We start from the raw sequence: 22040 nt of genomic DNA, 5'->3' as shown, positions 1-22040 counted from the left end.
GCCTCGTTAATCAGCCTTGACAATCAGTCTCGGCAATCAGAATCACCTCGACAATCGGAATCGGCCTCGACAATTGGAATCGGTCTCGAGAATCGGAATTGGCCTCGACAATTAAAATTGGTCTCGATAATCGGCCACGACAATCAGAATCGGCCTCGACAATCGAAATCGGACTCGATAATCGGCCTAACAAAGGGCTTAAGGGAAGGTCACAATGTGGACATTTAACCATCATTGCCCATCAATGTGGACTTTTAACCATCATTGCTCCCAAGGGGTGGCCCACATAGAGCCAAACATATAGTGGGCAGATGGCCTCACATAAGGACCTAATACACATCACTATGGCCTCACTCATGGGCCGCATATACATTGCAATGGGCCTCAGCACATGAGCCATATAGACATCACATCAGGCCTTGCCCATGGGCCTCGAATACATCACAATGGGCCACAACCATGGGCCTCTCATACATAACATCGGGCCTTGCCATCTGTGCCGGATATACATCACAATGGGCCACAACCCATGGGCCTTAATACACAATGGGTGGGCCCTACACATGGGCGTAATATACATCACAGGTGGGCCCTCCACATGGGCCTCATACACATCAAGAAGTGGGCTATATCGATGGGTCGCACTAATGGGCCTCATATACATCAAGTGGGCTACATCAATGAGCCGCACTAATGAGCCTCATACACATCAAGCGGGCTGCATCAATGGGCCGCACTAATGGGCCTCATACACATCAAGTGGACAACATTAATGGGCCGTACTAATGGGCCTCATACACATCAAGTGGACCGCATTAATGGGCTGCAATAATGAGCCTCATACACATCAAGTGGACTGCATTAATGGGCCGCACTAATGGGCCTCATACACATCAGTGGACCGCATTAATGAGCCTCATATACACAACAGGTGGGCCCTGCATATAGGCCTCAAATACATAACATGTGGGCCCTACAAATGGGTCTCATATGCATCAAATGGGCCACGCTAACGGGCCTTATACATATCACAATGGGCCTTGCCCATAGGCCACACTTACATCACAATGGGCCCTGTCCATAGGCCTCAAATACATCACAATAGGTCATGAATACACCAAGTCGGGTCTCTTTCAAGGGCCGGAATATATGGTCTCCAAATACACAACAGGTGGGCCCTGCACATGGGCCATAAATACATCACATGGGCCTTACCAAATGGGCCGAAAATACATCACAATGGACCTCATGCCTGGACCCCAAATACATCACAATGGGCCTCATCATATACACCATTCTTCTATTTTTTTAGATCATTTTACCGCATTAACTAAAAAGAAATGGAGCACATTGGGGGATCATCTGGACCATACCAAAAATAGCAATGAAGATAATGATTTTCACCGTTTAAACTCGTGGGGCACACCATTTTATTTTTCGTCCAACCTGATCATAAGGTCACAAAGACCTGGATTGAGAGGAAAAATAAATTTCATATTGATCCAAACTTCCGTGACCCAAAAAAAAGGTTTTCAATGGTGGACGTTCACTCTACATTGTTTTCTATGGTGTGGTCCACCTAATCATTGGATCTGCTTCATTTTCTTGTCCCAAGCCTTAAGATAAACTTGTGAAATGGACGAACGGTTTGGATGGAACACATACATCATGGTGGGGTTGCTGGATATTAGCTACATCACTGTGGAGTCCTCAAAACTTGCTGACATTATAGCTACATGGGGCTGGCCCACCATCCATCAAACAGATAGTCTGGATAGTAAACAAATGGGCAGTGTAGGGGGATCTATACATTAGGTGGGTCCCACGTGGATGGGCCACCACAGATGGACGGTGTTGATGAAACACTTACATCACGGTGCTCTAGCAGCACCGTCCTTTGCTGGACGGTGTGGGAGCAACCCTCACAATAGATAGGTGGGCCCTACAGATAGAGGGTATAGATAAAACACATGCACCATGGATGGGCCCCACCATCCCACATGCTGGACGGTGGTGAGCTCCACCCAAGATTTGAATTGGCTTCATTCCTGGATGGATGGCGTGGATTCACGCGTACATCTAGGTGGCCACATACGGCCTGGATAAGATAAAAGGGGTCAGGTGGGTCCCCACGTGTGGGACCGACCGGTTATATACGTATATAAATGTATATTATATTATATAATATTATTTATTATTATTAATATATATATATATATATTTAAAATGTCCAGGCCTTGGATGTAGTGTAGCATCAAGGTAAGGGGGGTCCACGTGTTGGATGCAGTACAGCCTTAAGGTGGGCCCCACGGCTGATGGCCAGCGTCGGTAAAACACATACATCATGCGTTCTCATGGCCTGGACGGTGTGGATTTTGCACGGACGACATGGTGGGTCCCACTCCACATATCATCACCATCATCAACAAAAGGAAAGTAGAGAGAGAAAGAGAGAGAGAGAGAGAGAGAGAGAGAGAGAGAGAGAAAGAGAAAGAACGAGAGATTGAGGGACCCCGACACTATGGGCCCTCCCTTCCATGCATAGAACATACATCAAGTGGGTCCTATTACATGTGAGCCCACCAATCAAAATCAACGATGGAGTTCCCTTCTCGACCAAAATGCAAGGTCTAGATGACCCTTTCCATATAAGGAAATAAACATCATGATGGGGTCCATGGAGAATGGCCCCATCATGAAATCATCATGTGAATCATGGTGGGCCATTGGCCACACCTAGGGTCCAAAGTGAGATCCATACCATCAATCGATAGGCCCCACTTGGCCCATCATCAAAGCATAAATCCAAGCCTATGAAAACACCCACCTTTGATCATGGAATTCTCCTTCCACCGATGCGTTCTCGAGCTCCACAGAATGCATTTTAACGGTCGAGATGAACCTTGAGGGGTGGGATTGGATGGTAGGAAGGTGGGCCACACTAGCTCTCTCTCATGGAAATAGCTTAGACAGTCGCTCACAACTACTATTTACGCATCGCGGGTCTCCGAAATTCGACCAGGAGGATAATGGAAGCCTATGGAATAGTACGGGCTAGGATATGGGTCTTACAACTCTCCTCTCCTAATAAAAATTTCATCCTCAAAATTTAAACCACAACACAACCAATAGAAAGCTCTCCAAGGGAGGAAAATTCTATCAGAACACAACATACTAATCATAATCAAACACCTAAGAGATGGAGAAAATGCCCACGAGTCTCAGCCTTGGCTCCCAAGACGCCTCATCAACAGAATGGTGATCCTACTGAACCTCGGACTCTGGTTCAAAGACGATCAAAATTGGAATGCTATGCAGCCTCACAATCTCAATGGTAGGGAGCTATATCAAAAAATTTATAATTTATCTGAACTTGAGGATTTAACCATTCTAAGTTCTCAACAATCATAGAGTGTAGGGTAGCTATTAGTAGATACGTGACGTTATCTTCAGGTATTCCCAAGTTATGCTCTGGCACCATCTTCTGTCACGCCCCAAACTCGGAAACTGGGCGCACAAAATTCCCGATCGCTGAATCCGATGCCAACGGCCTTCGTAGTACCCCATTCTCAGCTCCCAGCGCGCATACACCAGATTTCGATCCTGAGATCCTACAAGGAGGATTTTTCAACGTACATTTATCTCGTAAGAAGCATAACCATAAGTTTACCCAAATCACAAAAGTAACATCATCATCACATATCCACTAATATAAATATTGAATACAATGTTGAAAGGAAAATACATATATTGAAAATCAAGCTCCAGAAGATCGTTGCACGCTCCAAGCTTAACGCTGCTATAACCTAACTCCACCTGCACGCATCTATCATGCATAAGCTTATAGAAAGCTTAGAAGGTGGTGTAAGTGTGTGTGATACACGTGCCAAGCATATAGCTATCAGAGTAAGCAGAAATACTGGCAGTCCATAAATATCATCAGCCTTATCCAGGCTATGCAATCCAAAGACATAAACCAATATCACATACTAAGGAAGTAATGTATGTAAGCCCCATATCCTAGACCGTACCGTTCCATAGACTTCTGCGGTCTTTCCGGTCGAATTCCGGCAACCTTTGACTCTTATCCGATGTTTGCGTGCGACCCTGATTCACTCGCTGTCAACCCGAGTTGACTAAACCCAAGATGTGTACCCTAGCAACCGCGTCGTCGCCGCGGTTCCGATGAGGCGACTCGCGCACTAATCCAATACTCTGGCCAGGAGATGCAGGCTAGCGTTCGGTGCGAAGAAAACACCGCGAGTGTGAATTCTGAGAGAATCTCTGAGATGTCACATCAATCAATCAATCAACCCATCAATCCCATCATGTCAAGTACATGTCAAGTACACATCACCTTTCACTCATTCCCAAGTAACCACAAAAGTCAAAAAGTTCTTACAAGCCCATACCTTTCTTACACCATTTGCCACAAAAGTCAAAGAAATCTCTTACACCCATCACTCACCCATCCATCACTCCATCACTCTCTCTCCCTTTACAACTCTCTCTCTCATTCATTCTCAAACCACTCTCCCAAGCAAGAGAAAATCCACACGTCCCAAGCCTCTCCAACTCTTCCAAGCAACAAGTGTGGCCCACCTTTCCCACCCTCTCATCTCCCATCTCAACAATCCAAACTCCATCTCCTCCATTGGAATCAAAGCTAAGGAGCTAAGGAAGCCAAGGAAGCAAGAAGATCGAACAGTGGGTGTGTCATAGGCTAGATTTTCATGTGTTTATGATGGGCCAAGTGAGGCCAACCGATCAATGGTTTGGATCTCACTTTGGACCCTAAGATGTGGTCGATGGCCCACTTGGATCATCATGATCATTCCATGTTGGGGCCATTCTCCATGGACCCCATCATGATGTTTGTTTTCCTTGCATACTTAGGGTCATCTAGACTGTCTATTTTAGTGGAGAAGGGATCTCCACCATTGGATTTCGATTTAATGGGCCGACATGTAATGGCCCACTTGATTTATGTTGTAGATCATTGAAGGGAGGGCCCATAGTGCCGGGGTCCCTACATCATGCTTGTCCCACTCTCTATCCCTCTCTCTCTCTCCCTCTCTATTTCATTTTCTTTTATAAGATCATGATATGGTTGTGTGGCCCACCTAGATGGACCCCACCATTAGTATGTATTTTTATCTAAACATCTTGAAGTGGGGCCCACCTTTATGTGTAGTACCCACACCATCCATCATTTGGTGGCCCACCTAAGCAGGGCCCACCCCAATGCATGTGGACTGCCAAACCGTCCAGCGTCCCTGGACGCTGGACAAAAAGGGAAAATGCAAATATTAGCTTGTTTCCAAGCTTATGGGGTGGCCCACTCTTATAGGCCCCACCTTGATGTATGTATTCAATCCACGCCATCCATTCTTTTCCCAAGCTCATTTTAGGCGTTGAGCCGAAAGATGGGACCAATCAGACTTACAGGCGGGCCATAGCATGGCAAACAATAGGTTTACCGTTGAAATATTCCCTGTCGTTTCTATACCCTAAAACATATTGAATATTGGGCTTGTTTGGCTAGTCTTAAGATATAGAAAACAATGGTGAGGTTGGATTCATCCGATGCAGGCCCTACACGTGAAAAACTGTAAAAATATTAATTTTCTTTTAAAAAATTAGAAAACAAGCAGCAGCCGTTGCTGCTGCCAAAGGCGCAGGCAACGCCTGCACGCGCTGTAGGCAGACGAGCGGACGGGCAGCAGCCCACAGCCCAGCCGTGGGCCCTACCATGATGTATATTTTGCATCCACACCGTTCACGAGGTGGGCCACTCCCAGCAATGGGCCCCTCCAAATTTTAGCTCCATCCACAGATCAGGTGGCCCACACTACAGGAAACAGTGGGATTGAACCTCTGCCATTGAAACCCCCCTTTTTTTTAGGCCACAGAAGTTTGGATCAAGATGAAATTTGTGTTTTACCTTTCACTCAGGTCCACGTGACCTCGTGAACAGTTTGGATGGGAAATAAACATTACAGTGGGCCCCAGGCCCACCTCCAGGTCCACGTGACCTTATAAACAGGTTGAATGGTAAATAAATATTACGGTGGGTCCCCCACCCTGACCGTGTGACCTTAAAAATAGGTTGGGTGGCAAATAAATATTACAGTGGGCCCTAGGCCCATGTGACCCTATGAACAATTTGGATGGAAAATAAACATAATGTTGGCCTAGGTCGGGTGGAAAACAAATATTTTGGTGGGTCCTACTTAGGACCCACTTATGTATGTATTGTATCCACACCTTTCATCAGTATGGACCTCCACCATGGAGTATGTGATTGATCTATGCCTTCCATCCCTATGGGACCTACCATGATGCATGAGTTTCATCCAAACCGTCCAACCATTTTGGAGATTTGTATAAGGCCATTAGTTGAGTCCATCTTAATGTATTTGTGGCCTGTGGTTGAGGCCCACTTTGATATATATATATATAAGGCCCATGGGTTATGGCCCATTGCAATGTACATAAGGCCCATTGGTGCGGCTCATTGATGTGGCCCACTTGATGAATATAAGGCCCATATGATATGGCCCATTTGATGTATTTAAGGCCCAATGGGATGTACCTAAGGTCCATTGCAATGTGTGACCCCAACATAATTTATGTGATGATGTTTACGATGGACTATGCCTTGGGAGAAATGATGGTTTGACGGCCACATTGCAAGTATAATGTCGGTTAAATGTCTACATTACAACTCTCCCTAGGGCCCATTGTTTGGTCCGTACTTGTTGTGTGTAGGCCGTCTAGGCCATATGCGTTGTAAGGATACTGCATTACTTTATAACATGTGTAGTATAGCTCCATAACTCATGATTATACGCATCATATGTATGCTTGATATGAGAAGTGACTGATCATAGCATATGCCTTCGGGCAGATTATTTAAGGGCTCCTGGATAGGCAGTGTTGCCCTACATGAGCGCACGATATGCGCAGGATTTCTGCATGACTGGATAGTGTGATTCATGTATTCGAATTGTGTAACATGGTTACCATACGCCCTAGCGACATCAGGGCCGTAGCCTCCACAGGTGTATTGTGGTTGGTAGGATTGGATACTGAAAATCTTGTTCTACATGGGGTACTATAGATATCTCTGGGTGAAAGTCCCTAAACCCTTATCGTACTAAGAGGTTGCTCTAACGTTTAGACCGAGTGGGTGCATAAGCGCCGAGTGCCGATTACCAGACAGTTGCGCTTTCCACTCTGTCATGGTCGGTTGGAAGGGGGTGCAGCCTTACCCGCCCGAGAGGAGGGGGCACAATCTAGGCTGAGTCTGACTAACTCGAGGAATGGGTCCGCTATTGATGAGCTGAGCCCGATATTAGTAGGCAGATAGTGAGGTCTCTTCTACTCCCCTTGTTGTGTGCGATGGGGCGGCAATCTGATTGGAGTGTACTAGACCCCAGTGATATTTCAGAGTTGAACTATATTCATGTATGGACTCGGATGAGGATTTGTATGCTTGAGTTGCATCTCGCATCGCATGGCCTTTGTATGGTCGACATCATTCATGTCTTACATTGCATAGCCTTGGTACGGCTAATGATATTCATGGGATCATTAGCATGTTCTGTATTACTCTGATACTGCATAGTTGTACTACTACCTTGCACACACACTTACACCACCCTCTAAGCTTTTCATAAGCTTATGCACGACCGTTGCGTGCAGGTGACGTTGGAGCACAGCAACGCTGAGGTAGGAGCGCTTTGTTGATCATCTTGGAGTTTTTTTTTTGTTTATCATCATTGTATTTCCCTTTATGCTCATTATACTTTTAAAGTTTTTGATCATAGTGAAAATGTGATGGAGTTTTTGGTTATTTTTTGTGGGTTATGCCTTTGGTTATGCTTATTATGAATCAAACTGATGTTGAAAATCCTCCTCGTAGCATCCCAGGATCGAAACCTGGTGAATGGGCGCTAGGAGCCGAGAATGGGGTTCTACGGAGGCTGTCGGCGCCGGATTCGGCGATCGAGAATTTTGTGAGCCCAGTTTCCGAGTTTATGGCGTGACAATGTAGATCAGCTATGCAATGTGGAGACATAATAAGACAAATATTAGATACCGAAGATGTAATGCAATACGCAAATCCTGGTGAGTCCACGAATGCCGTCAACCTCATCTAATCCATATAAATGCAGAAATGTAGCAACCCAGAATACCATATACCACGGATGTAATGCAATATGTGCTGCGAATGAAATGACCAAGCTGGAGTGTGAAGTCGGGATGATAGTACGTAGTATCACAGGATACGGGGTTCATCACAAGGGACTTCTATCCAAACTAGTCCCATACTTAAATTTGGATAGTTAGACTCAATGTGGTAAACTCCTGATCTCAAGTTAGTCGTGCCCTAACTGAAATCCTAGCCATTGCGAAGGTACACATAATAAATAGTTAGCACCACCAGCCCGAGTGAACAGTGAATGAATGAATGAGTAAAATGCTGAGTATGTAACTTCTGCTCCACAAATCAGTATTGTACATCTCTTGGATCATCATCAGGGTCTGATACATACCAAACCAGATTGCTACCCCATCGCACGTAACCAGGTGAGTGGAAGAGACCTTACTATCTATTTGACCAGTAGTCAGCCAATACTTACCCAACACGTCGATAGCGGACCCATTTATGAGCTGGTCAAACTTAGCCTAGTTTTGCCTACTACGAATCGGGCGGACAAGGTCATACCCCCTCCCAATCGACCATGACATAGTGGGAGACGAGGCATACTGGTATTCGGCACTCGGGCACTCATGTATCCACTCGGTCTAGATGTTGGGGCGTCTCCTGGCCACAGAGGTTTACGGACTTTCACTCACGGACATCCAAAGTGTCCAGATGCTCGAATCAAACATTTTCGATGTCCCATCTGGCCATCCATGACATGCCTGTGGAGGCTATGGCACTGATGTCACTTAGGTATATAGTAATCACAACACACAATGCATGAGTCATACAATCCAGTCGTGCATCAATCCTCCGCATACAGTGCGCTCATGTGAGACAATCTCCGCCTATCAGGGAGTCTCATAACAACCTACTCAATGACATATGCAATGGTCAACCACATCTCATAATAAACATGTAGATGATGTGTATGGGCATGTACATGATGTTATGTTGTCACATACTCATAATCGGTATCGCCAATTGGCACCGATAATCGGTATCAATAATCAGCCTATACAATCGACCTCGACAATCAGTCCTGGCGATCGGAATCGGCCTCGATAATCAGAATCGGCCTCAATAATTGAAATCAGCCTCGATAATCAAAACCAGCCTCAACAATCGGAATCGGCCTCAACAATCAGAATCAGCCTCGATAATTGGAATCGGTCTCGATAATTGATCTCGACAATCGAAATTGGTCTCGATAATCGGCCACGACAATCGAAATCGGCCTCGACAATTAGAATCGGACTCGATAATCGGCCTAACAAAAGGCCTAAGGGAAGGTCACAATGTGGACATTTAACCATCATTGCCCATCAATGTGGACTTTTAACCATCATTGCTCCCAAGGGGTGGCCCACATAGAGCCAAACATATAGTGGGCCATGGCCTCACACAAGGACCTAATACACATCACTATGGGCCTCACCCATGGGCCGCATATACATCGCAATAGGCCTCAGCACATGGGCCATAAATACATCATATTAGGCCTTGTCTATGGGCCTCGAATACATCACAATGGGCTACAACCATGGGCCTCTCATACCTAACATCGGGCCTTGCCATCTGGGCCGGAAATACATCACAGGTGGGCCCTCCACATGGGCCTCATACACATCAAGTGGGCTACATCAATGGGTCGCACTAATGGGCCTCATACACATCAAGTGGGCTGCATCAATGGGCCGCACTAATGGGCTTCATACACATCAAGTGTACCGCATTAATGGGCCGCACTAATGGGCCTCATACACATCAAGTGGACCGCATTAATGGGCCGCACTAATGGGCCTCATAAACATCAAGTGGACTGCATTAATGGGCCACACTAATGGGCCTCATACACATCAAGTGGACGGCATTAATGAGCCTCATATACACAACAGGTGGGCCCTGCACAAGGGCCTCAATTACATAGCATGTGGGCCCTACACATGGGTCTCATATACATCAAATGGGCCACGCCAATGGGCCTTATACATATCACAATGGGCCTTGCCCATATGTCACGCTTACATCACAATGGGCCTTGTCGAATACATCACAATGGGCCATGAATACACCAAGTCGGGTCTCATTCAAGGGCCAAAATATATGGTCTTCAAATACACAACAGGTGGGCCCTGCACATGGGCCATAAATACATCACATGGGCCTTACTAAATAGGTCGAAAATATATCACAATAGACCTCACGCCTGGACCCCAAATACATCACAATGGGCCTCATCATATACACCATTCTTCTATTTTTTTTAGATCATTTTACCGCATTAACCGAAAAGAAATGGACCACATCTGGGGATCATCTGGACCATACCACAAATAGCAATGGAGATAATGATTTTCACCATTTAAACTTGCAGGGCCTACCATTTTATTTTCTGTCCAACCTGATTATAAGGTCACAAAGACCTGGATTAAGAGGAAAAATAAATTTCATATTGAGCCAAACTTCCGTGACCCAAAAAAAAATGTTTTCAATAGTGGACATTCACTCTACACTATTTTCTGCAGTGTGGTCCACCTGATCATCAGATCTGCTTCATTTTCTTGTCCTAAGCCTTAAGATGAACTTACGAAATGGATGGATGGTTTGGATGGAACGCATCCATCATGGTGGGGCTGCTGGATATCAGCTACATCATTGTGGAGTCCTCAAAACTTATTGATGTTACAGCTACTTGGGGCTGGCGCATCGTCCATCAGACAGAAAGTTGGATAGTAAACAGATGGATGGTGTGGGTGTGATCTATACATTGGGTGGGTCCCACATGGATGGGCCACCACAGATAAATGGCGTTGATGAAACACTTACATCAGGTGCTCCAGCAACACCATCCTTTACTAGACGGTGTGGGAGCAACCCTTACAATAGATAGGTGGGCCCTACAGATAGAGGGTATAGATAAAACACATGCACCATGGATGGGCCCCACTGCCCCATGTGCTGGACGGTGGTGAGCTCCACCAGAGATTTGAATCGGCTTCATTCCTGGATGGACGGCATGGATTCATGCGTACATCCAGGTGGCCACGTACGGCCTGGATAAGATAAAAGGGGTCAGGTGGGTCCACACGTGTGGGACCCACCGGTTATATACATATATAAATGTATATTATATTATATAATATTATTTATTATTATAATATATATATATTTATTTATTTAAAACGTCTAGGCCCTGGACGTAGTGTAGCATCAACGTAAGGGGGGTCTACGTGCTAGATGCAGTACGGCCTCAAGGTGGGCCCCACGGCTGTGGCCAGCGTGGGTAAAACACATAAATCACATGGCCTCATGGCCTGGATGGTGTGGATTTCGCACAAACAACATGGTGGGTCCCACTCAACATATCATCACCATATCAACAAAAGGAGAGTAGAGAGAAAGAGTGAGAGAGAGAGAGAACGAGAGATAGAGGGACCCCTGCACTATGGGCCCTCCCTTCCATGCATAGAATGTACATTAAGTGGGTCCAATTACATGTGGGCCCACCAATCAAAATCAACGCTGGAGATCCCTTCTCCACCAAAAAGCAAGGTCTAGATGTCCCTTTCTATACAAGGAAATAAACATCATGATGGGGTCCATGAAGAATGGCCCCATCATAGAATGATCATGTGAATCATGATGGGCCATCAGCCACACATAGGGTCCAAAGTGAGATCCATACCATCAATCGGTAGGCCCCACTTGGTCCATCATCAAAGCATAAATCTAAGCCTATGAAAACACCCACCTTTGATCATGGACTTCTCCTTTTACCGATGCGTTCTAGAGCTCTATGGAATGCATTTCAACAGTCGAGATGAAGCTTGGAGGGTGGGATTGGATGGTAGGAAGGTGGGCCACACTAGCTCTCTCTCATGGAAATAGCTTGGATGATTGCTCTTATAGGGCTAGCGAGGAAAATGAGAGAGAGATGAGAGAGAGGTAATGTACGAGATGGGTGTGATGGGTGAGGGATGGGTGAAAGGTGATGGTTGTACTTAACATAGTTGACTTTGGGGATGGGTATTGTACTTGGGAGTGGGTGTGAGTGATGGGAGTGATGGGATGTGTACTTGACATTTGATGGGATATATTCTCTTGGGATTTGCAACGCGCGGCATTTTCCTCGAACTGAACACGGGCACACATCTCTTGGCTAGGGTATCGCCTTGGTACATGAGACACGGCGTCAAAACCGTGGCAACAACACTGTCACAAGGGTACAAGTATCGAGTCAAGCCAACTCTGGAATATGGGATACAACTCAGGGTCGCACGTAATTGTTATCTACGGATCGTGGGTCTCCGGAATTTGACCGGGAGGACCGTGGAAGCCTACGGAATGGTACAGGCTAAGATACGGGTCTCACACATTTTCTCATGAAAGTTTATCCTTCAATCCACCCTCATCATTAACATTCAATAAAGTGGATTGAGGAATGAACTTCCCCATTTAAGGATCATCCAACTACTATCTTAATGGCAAATCATTAAGATGGGATACCTTGAATGCTTGAATGCTTGAAATTACTCTTTCTCTAAAATAGGAAAATATTTAATAGTAGGATTCTAACATAACCTTAACCCATACCCGTCGCCTTTATTAGAACATCATTTAGTGTTGTGGGGAGCTGGAGAATCTTCATCACTAAGGAGGCGCTCTTCATCAACGTGCTTAATGGGGCTCACCTACTTATCTATAAGTCATTAGAGTCTAAGACCCTGTTGATCATTCCTTGTGTAGGTTTGGATCACATGTCCTTCTCACCCCTTTCAAGTCCTCATAGGAGGCTTCCGTCGACGGGAGAGTATATGTGGGTGCTTTGTGTTGACCCTTGCTCTTTTGTAGGGCATAAATTTAGGTCCTTGTGTAGGTCCTTGACCTATGTGGTCTAAAAGTTAGGTCTTTGACCTGTGTGGTCTAAAAGGTAGGTTCCTTGAGTGGACCCTTTGCTCTTGTGTAGGGCATAAAACTTAAGTGCTTTGTGTTAACCTTTGCTCTTGTGTAGGGCATAAACTTGTGCCTCTGTGTTGGCATGTTAGGTACCTTGTGTAGGCCCTAGAGTCAGCCTTTTGTAAGTTGTACTAGTTTGAGGTGAACCTAATTTGAAACCTCCGTTAGTGAAATCCGGTACACTCAAGGGTTGAGTACGTCCACTAGGAGTGGAGTAGGCATATAACCGAACCACTATAAAACGACTGTGTTTGAGATTGTTATTTACATATTCTTTTATTATGTCTACTTTGAATGATCACATGATGCATGATTATGTAGAACTGATAAGTATCACATCTCACACACAGTCACTCAGTGTATCCATTAATATCATAGACTAAATTTATATACTATTTAGATATTGAATAGTCTTATGATTGGATCCTCTATTTGGCTTGGAAGCCATTAGGGTTAAATGAAAGATATCTTGATAATTATTATATTAGATCAAGATAATGGTAATAGGATTTTAAATTGTCATAAAATGTTATAAAGTCCTATTCACCCCATTCTAGGATACTTAGACCTATTCTTACTTCAACTAAAGCGGTTATTACTGCAATTTCAGAGATATTACCGGCCCTACGAGAGTGTGTCATTTCGTATGTTCCCCATCAAATTTCACGCTTCATTCAATATCGAGGCTGGAAGGGTTGGAGGTACAACAAAATACATGCTATTTTTTAGAGTAAAGTTGTAAGTATATATATTTCTCTGGCATTTACTTCGCTTAATTTGACGTATATGCTTTTTTATTTAACATTACTCTTTGTTCTTTTACAGACATTAATAGTAATGAAATTAGAACCGACCCTACGAGAATGGGAAACGGATATCGTTTGCTTAGTCCGTGACAGTTTCCAGGTGAGATGTTATGAAAAATGAACTACATTTTTTCTATCATTATAAAAGTATCCCGACTCTTACTTGTCCGTTGATACATTTTGTAGGTCATATCGACCCAAGAAGATGACGAGGGTAATGAGAATGATTATGAGGAGGATGATGAAGCATATGAAAATGATGAGAAAGGCGTGGAGGGAGAGGGACCGGGGGAGGATATTATAAAGAATTTCATTTTATCAAGGAATTCCGGGTTGAGAGGGAAGAGTTGAAGAAGGAGAGGGAGGAATTGAAGAAGGAGAGGGAAGAATTGAGGAAAGAGAAGGAAGAGTTGAGAAGGAAAGAAGCGAGGTTTGATGAGAGGGAGGTGTTACTGAAAGAGAAAGAAGCATTGACGATGGAGAGAGAGGAGTTGAATGAGAGAGCAAAATTGAAGAGGGAGAAGGATTTGTTTTTTGATGATAAGGAAAAGTTAATGAAGGGGAGAGGAGTTCAATAAGGAGAAGGAAGATTGTTGTACATAGAGGGGACATTTTATGAGGGAGGAGGGTGAGGAGTTAAAGAAGAGAGGGGGAGTAATTGATATTGAAGAGAAAGAACTCGGACATGGGGAGTTGGATGTGCAATCGTATAGTATTGCCGAGGGTAATGTATTAGATGCATCCATTTCTCCTCCCGTCTATCAAAGGAGAACTAAAAGGGTACCGAAGCCATCATATTATAAGATATCTCTGTACTTGTCCTTGTCTGCATTTGATACAACCCCCCTGGTTTGGTTCCCGAACCCGAGCATACAATAATTTTGCTACTTCTCCAATACCATTTACTGTACAGATGGATCCATGCAGGATGCAATCAGTGCAGGAATTGAAAGAACTAGATGCTTAGTATGAAGCAAACAAGGACCCGACAACATCTTCTTAGTTCAGTACCATATGGGTGAAGAATGCGTGGGTTTATAGTATGGTAAGCATTACTAATTCTAATGTTATATGCATTGATTTACATATATTTATTTCTTATATTAATTTATGGCTAAATCATACTATCCTATTGATTAGGCTATCGACAAATATATCGAATTCCTCGAGAAAAGGTAGTCAGACCTGTCAATGGTATATCCTCAAGATTGCAAGTTCTATCCCGTGTATTTTATGGTAACTGTTTAATTTGAACAATTTTAATCTGTTTTTCTTTTTTATTTTATTTTATGTATTGATCTTTGATCATGTTTGTAACAACAATGGCTTGAGGGGTGTTTACCGATTTTGATCGCATACCGGGTCTCCAAGTCAACGTCAGAACATGCCGAACTAATAGGTGAGATGGGCACGGCCTACGCAGTTGCTAAGCAGCAGGATAAACCATACACCAAGGCAATGTGGTGTTATGAACAGGTAATGCATTCATCACAAAACATCAACTTTAGCTATAACGTGTTCTCTCATGTTTTGACTAATATATTATTGTTTGAATCATGGACAGGTGTATGCTCCCGTGAACCATGAAAATTCGCATTGGTTCTTGATGGTCATTAATCCTAGAGAAAGAGAGATTGTTGTTGTGGATAGTTTAAGCTCAAATGCATTATTAAAGTACAAGCAGAAGATCGAGAAGATGACCAAGGTACTCCCCATTCTCTTTCATGCCACTAGAGGCAGCACTGTGTTTCAAGAGAAGAAGTGGACCGCCAAAGTTGATGAATCGGCACCGAAGTAGGACAATGGTTATGACTGCGGCATATTCATAATGAAATTCATCGACATATTGTGTAGTGGTCTCACCTTGGCGGGAACAAGCATGCAAAAATTCACCGCCGATTGGAGGAAGTCAATAGCATATGATTGCCTATCTATAAACGTAGATGATATTTGTCAAAGGCATGGGAGAAATTTTTATGAGATGTTGTATTATATACATTGTTTAATATACCTTGTACCATTTTAACTGAATAAAATTTATAATTAATGAATATTTATTACCTTTAATTAATCCCCACTCATGTACCATTTCATGTTGTATACTTCATGTTTGCCCCCTTCAATTTTCAGTTTGCCCCACTGAATTTCATGTTTGTCTTACTCAATTTTCAATTTGTGCCACTGAATTTCTAGTTTGCCCCGCTCAATTTCCAGTTTGCCCTGCTCAATTTCTTGTTTGCCCCGCTCAATTTCTTGTTTCCCCCGCTAAATTTCATGTTTCCCCTGCTAAATTTTATGTTTGCCCCGCTAAATTTCTTGTTTGCCCCCCTGAATTTCGTGTTTGCCCCGCTCAATTTCCAGTTCCCCCGTTAAATTTCATGTTTACCCCGCTGAATTTCATGACAAGGAGTGAGTGAGTTCAAAGGGTTATGTGATTCATGACAGGGATGGTCTTTTTGGTTCGTGGTTTTATGTTCTTGATAAAGATTACAAAAGTAACTTGCTTCAAATTTTCTACTCAGCTTTTGGTGTTTTAATGGTTCCCTCAACCAATGAATATATCAACCTATGGAACAACTGGGAATTAAATGATCAACAAAAAGTGAGTTTGGCGAAGTGTTGCTCCTTTTGGACTCATGTACTTGAAAATTGGAACCCGAAAACTGAAGAGATTCTCAAAGAGAAAATAACCAAGCTGCCCTCCTAGACTGCCTCTGGTGATGGAATTCGGTTAGTAGAGAAGGATAAGCTCTTTACACTAAATGACCTACAACTAAAGAAAATGTTTATGAAAGCTAACGAAGATGGTAGTCTATTTGTTTAGTACCCGCAGTCCAGCTTACAGACCATTGATTCAAGTAAATTGTACGAGGTTTACAGTAATCTTGGAGTGTAGAAAATTTCTAAGTCTATGCATTCTCTTTTCAAGTAGATGTAGGGAGGAAAATGGATATAAAAAATGTGGTTATGTTTTAGAGTTCTTCATGCAGTCTCCTTCTTTATATGATGATACAAGATGTCAGATAAATCCTTCATAAATATATGGATTCTTAGTTCTATGACTGTACTTTATAATTTCCCAAATTAAAATTCAATGAAAATTCATGAATTGGCCAGTTTATGAATTTATCGAATTTATGTTCTCATTTCCTTTATCTGAAACAGGCCCTAACATCCAAACAATTGTAATGTCGAAGGTGGTTGACTAAGTCGGGGGATCATGGTCCTTGGGTTGGGTTAGGTTTGAAAAATCCAACCCAATTTGAAATCGACTTTCATTTAGGTTGAGAAAATTCTGGTCAAGCAAGGTTGGATTTCTTGTTTGCCCCACTCAATTTGTAGTTTGCCCCGCTGAATTTCATGTTTGCCCCGCCGAATTTTCAGTTTGCCCTGCTAAATTTTATGTTTGCCCTGCTCAATTTCATGTTTGCCCCGCTCAAATTTCATGTTTGCCCCGCTGAATTTCATGTTTGCCCCACTAAATTTCTAGTTTGCCCCGCTGAATTTCCACTTTCCCTTACTGAATTTCATGTTTGCCCTGCTGAATTTCATGTTTGCCCCGCTCAATTTCTAGTTTGTCTCGCTGAATTTCATGTTTGCCCCGCTGAATTTCATGTTTGCTAAAGGCCTTGAAATTACAGTTAATAGATCATGATACTAGAATTCAGTAATCAAGAAATGATCAATTATATGATTGTGTTGATTGGCTACCCTATAACAAATCCCATAAATCATACCCAGAGACCTATGCATGAAAATTTTGGGTTGCTTTGTAGATAGGACTCAGATCATCTTTTTAAGGCATACAGATTTTAAAAAATAAAATTAAGCGTGGCAAAAACAACAGCACATGAAAATATCACAAGATTATGTGAATTTGAGTCTGAAGAAATTGATTTTGTACAAATCCTATCAAGTTATCAAGCCAATTCCAGCAAAATGTTAGTTTTTTGAATTCTTGGTCCGAGGGAAGATTGCAAATACCTATGGAAACTTGAATATTTCTTGAATTTTTCATATAGGTAGACATTCCAAGGTAATGAATTCAACTTCCCAAGCACATTTCTAGAATCTAGCTACTGAATTTTATTCCCAGTTTCCAAAATTGATGTCTTGAGTGTGGTGCAGAAGCACTGATATAATTTGGATTGACATTTATTTACGTTTCCCTGATTTATTGATTTGTTGTTGATTCTTCTGTGGAAGTCTGGTGATTAATGATGAGAATTTAGCTTCATTGCAGGTAGGGTTTTGTTTAGTTTTCTAACCTGGCCTTCATTCTTGGGTGAAGAGTTGGATTATTGAGGAGAATTTTGATAACTTGCCAGCATGTAGTCATTGATTGGCCCTTTTTTGGCTAAATAGTAGAAATGTGGTAGGATGTGTAGCTAAAATGAGGATGTCGAGATGGATGGTTGCAAAGACGAGGAAAGATAGAATTAGAAATGAATGCATTCATGGCAACTAATTAGCACCACCAATAGGGGAAAAAAAAAAGATGAGGAAAAGTAGATTTTGATGGTTTGGTAAGGTGCAATGGAGATTAAGAACTACGCCAATTAGGAGTAAGTTGGTGTAAGTTGATGGGATCTAAAAGAGCAAGGGGAAGGCCCAATAGGATGTCCATCAACAAAGCAATTGCCTTCATTTCTTCATCATTTATATTCCTTTGAAGAACCATGTTCCACACAATGGAGCTCTAATGATATCCTAACACTCATCTACCATATAATCTTGTGTAATCGGTAAGGAGAAAAGAGGGAAAAGAGCTAGCCAAAGGAATCCTGTCTAGCAGCACATCCTGCCAAAACTGGACCACGTTTCCACTGACCAACAACGAACTGGGTACTGTCATAAAAGAGGCCGCTCACTTAACCTGGGATTGGCCAACCATCACAGAGGGATCTTCAACAAATGAGACTAATTGCTTTTCATACATTTAAGCCAAGTTTACCGAAGGAACTCTAGGAAAGCATTACTAGATTTATGGTCCTAAATTTCCAGCATTACAAGATCCATAGCTCTCAGAACTATAGTAGTTTAAGCAGTTGATAGGATCACAGAATTCTGCTAAGCGATTCAATAGTGAAGTTTCCCACTATAAAATTAAAAATTGGTATTTTTATCAGCCTCCATCAAGATTTAAAGCTGACTGGCTACCTTTTAGATAATTTCTCAGAATTTTAATTAAAAAGACAAAACGAATGGAGCTTGCTGATAATTAAAAAGACAAATATAATAACGGTAAACACCAACATCGAGCATCTGAAGAGCAGTAGAAAAGATGATACGTGCAGTTGAGAAGTAAAAGAAGAAATAAGTAAATTCCAAGGAATCCGAATAGCACAATCCACCAGCCACTCCTTCTTGGGTATCCATATCTGGAAACACATTCTCAAGATTGACAGCAGTTGTTTGTCTACCCTGACCCAATATTGCATTACATAGAGATGTCTTACCAGCACCCTACAACCTAATAGAGAAAATGCAAGAAGACTTATTTAAACTTCTTACCACATGTGCACCGTTGCTAGTTTGAATTAAGTTTAATACACATTTCCTTCTCATTTCCAAGGAATCTAGAAAACAAATCAATCAGCCTTTTTGTTTATCTTCTCATTCTCAAGTAGACCTTTTCTTTTCCAATTGAAACTGAAATATAACCTCCTAATTTGGAAAGATCCTAAACCTAACCCAATTTCCCTTTCTCTATGATCTTCTCTCCAATCCAAGCTGTCAAACACATCATAGAGTACAATTCAAACCCCAACCATAGTTTAAGATACCCAAAAATAAATAAATAAATAATCAAAAAATCAAAAGAAAAATAAATATAAAATGCTCAAATTGGTAAAACAGGAAGTGATGCAGTAACTTTCATGTTTTTTCTCCAGTCCCCTCATATACACAAGCTTTGAAAGCCAACACTGTCTTCAAATCGATGGACTCGATAAGATAAGTAGGGGTCCAACTTGGCAAGACTAAAGGCTTAGTTCAAAAATCATATGATTGCTCACAAGTTGCATCTAGTGTACTCAACATTCCAAGTTGAAATTGCATTACTAATCAGCTGGTCTTGAAATAAATGTAACAACAATTTGAGGATGAAACTTCGAGATTGATTTAAACTGAAATTTTGCAATTCAGATCATTTGAAGTGTACATCATATGCTAATAGGGACATTGTCACTAGTCAAAATGGAAATTGCAACCTGGGTGGTTACAAAACTTGCATATGAAATGCGGGGGTTACTAGTCAATTACAGTCAAGCTCAGTGAGCTTTTGTGTACGAGTCACTTACCAAAGTGAAAACTACAACCTAATCAAAGATGAAACTGGTCATTACATACCTGTAGACACCCCACCCAAGCTAACATCTCGAGAAGGCTAAGACAATCCAGGAACCATGAGCATATCCCAAACCCAATCCCAGCTTATATCTAACAAATCATCCCTAAAACCCCCAAATTGCCAACCCGCGATCAGAAACCAGGATCCAAACCATTCAATCCACATACAACCCCGTCTTTACCTTATACCCTAACTAGGACCCCCTTACCCAAACCTAAGCCCTCTATCTGAGCCATAAAACCATAAAAGAGGACCACCGGGTGAACCAACATAGCGAACAAAACCCACATACCCGAGCCCGGCCCGAGTGAGGCCTGGGCGGTATTCGGACTACTGCCGGCGATACTCCGATTACCATTGCTTGTGGCCCGCATGTGGATAGTTGTCCCAGCGAACAAAAGTCAACTTTCTCCTAAATTTACCCCCCCCCCCCCCCCCCATCTTCACTATTTACTATTTTACCAACCTCAAGAGCCAATGGGAGCGCGCCACGTGACGCTCCTCTCTCCCTAACTAATCACAAGCCTCCATGTCATCATTTTAACCCTTACCCCCTTATTTACCATAGAGCCATTGGAGAAGGCTATAAATAGCCCTCTCCTCTTCTCATTCCAACACACCCAACAAGCCACCTCTCCCTTTAAGCTTGAGAGAGTAAGAGAGAAAGAGAGTGAGGAAGAGAGTGAAGGAGAGGGAAGGAGCTCCCAAGCCTTTAAAGTTCTGATTTTTCAAGCCATCTCCTAGCCTTCCTCTCAACCTTTTCAGCCCATAAGCCTGACCCGAATTTGTCATGGTTCAGTTTATGTCTTAGCCTACTCAAGATCAAGCCAAAGATCTATTCATTTTTACATACAAGCACTCATCATGACATCTATTCCCTTCTCAACCCCCTGCTGCTCTAGGTCTCTAGTGAACGTATGCTCTGTGACTTGCTGTACACCGGATCCTGTCACATCAGAAATTCTTAGTGATCTAGTCCACTCTTGTTTACCTTTTTACATAAGTATCATCACATCCGCCTTCTAGACACGCCATTGGAATTATGCTCTGTGGCTTGCCGAAATCTCGGATCTTGCAACATCAAAAATCGGCGTGTGTGCCTAGTCCCATCTCGACCACAGCATCCATCATCCCTTCAAATTGTTTTACCATACTAAGTAGAGACCGTACATCTGTACGGGTAGAGAGGGTGCCTAACCCCTTCCCTCTTTGTAACCGAGGTCCCTTACCCGGAATCCCGAATTGCAGACTAGGAGTCAATCTAAGGAGAGTCTCCGGATTTCTCCAACCTTACGTATTCCATGGGTTCTAGCTGACCACGGGATTTCAAGATTAATTGGCTAGTGGTGACTCCAACATCTACAAATCAGCCTACTCACCCCCACTACCAAAAACATAACATACAAATCAAATCTGCATGGGCGCCGATTTTCAATGTCTACAGAATAGCGACTCCACTAGAGACTTGCTAGCTCGCACTAGTTGAGAACCAACTCGAAAGTGTGTGGTATTCCAATCTCAAGGGACATTCATCACTCCACTCGCAAAAATAAAATAAAAAGACATCTTTGGCTGGCATTCTCTTGGGCATAAATCCGAACCATGACCACTCGATCCCGCGCAGCCATGAACTCTCAAGCTACCCATGAAGAAGAGCCGACAGCTCAGCCAACTCCTGAAACATCAGCACCCGCACCTACACCAACATTCG

Source organism: Magnolia sinica, chromosome 17, assembly GCF_029962835.1.
Source record: "Magnolia sinica isolate HGM2019 chromosome 17, MsV1, whole genome shotgun sequence".
NCBI classification, from domain to species: domain Eukaryota; kingdom Viridiplantae; phylum Streptophyta; class Magnoliopsida; order Magnoliales; family Magnoliaceae; genus Magnolia; species Magnolia sinica.
Note: the sequence above shows the minus strand (reverse complement) of the source record.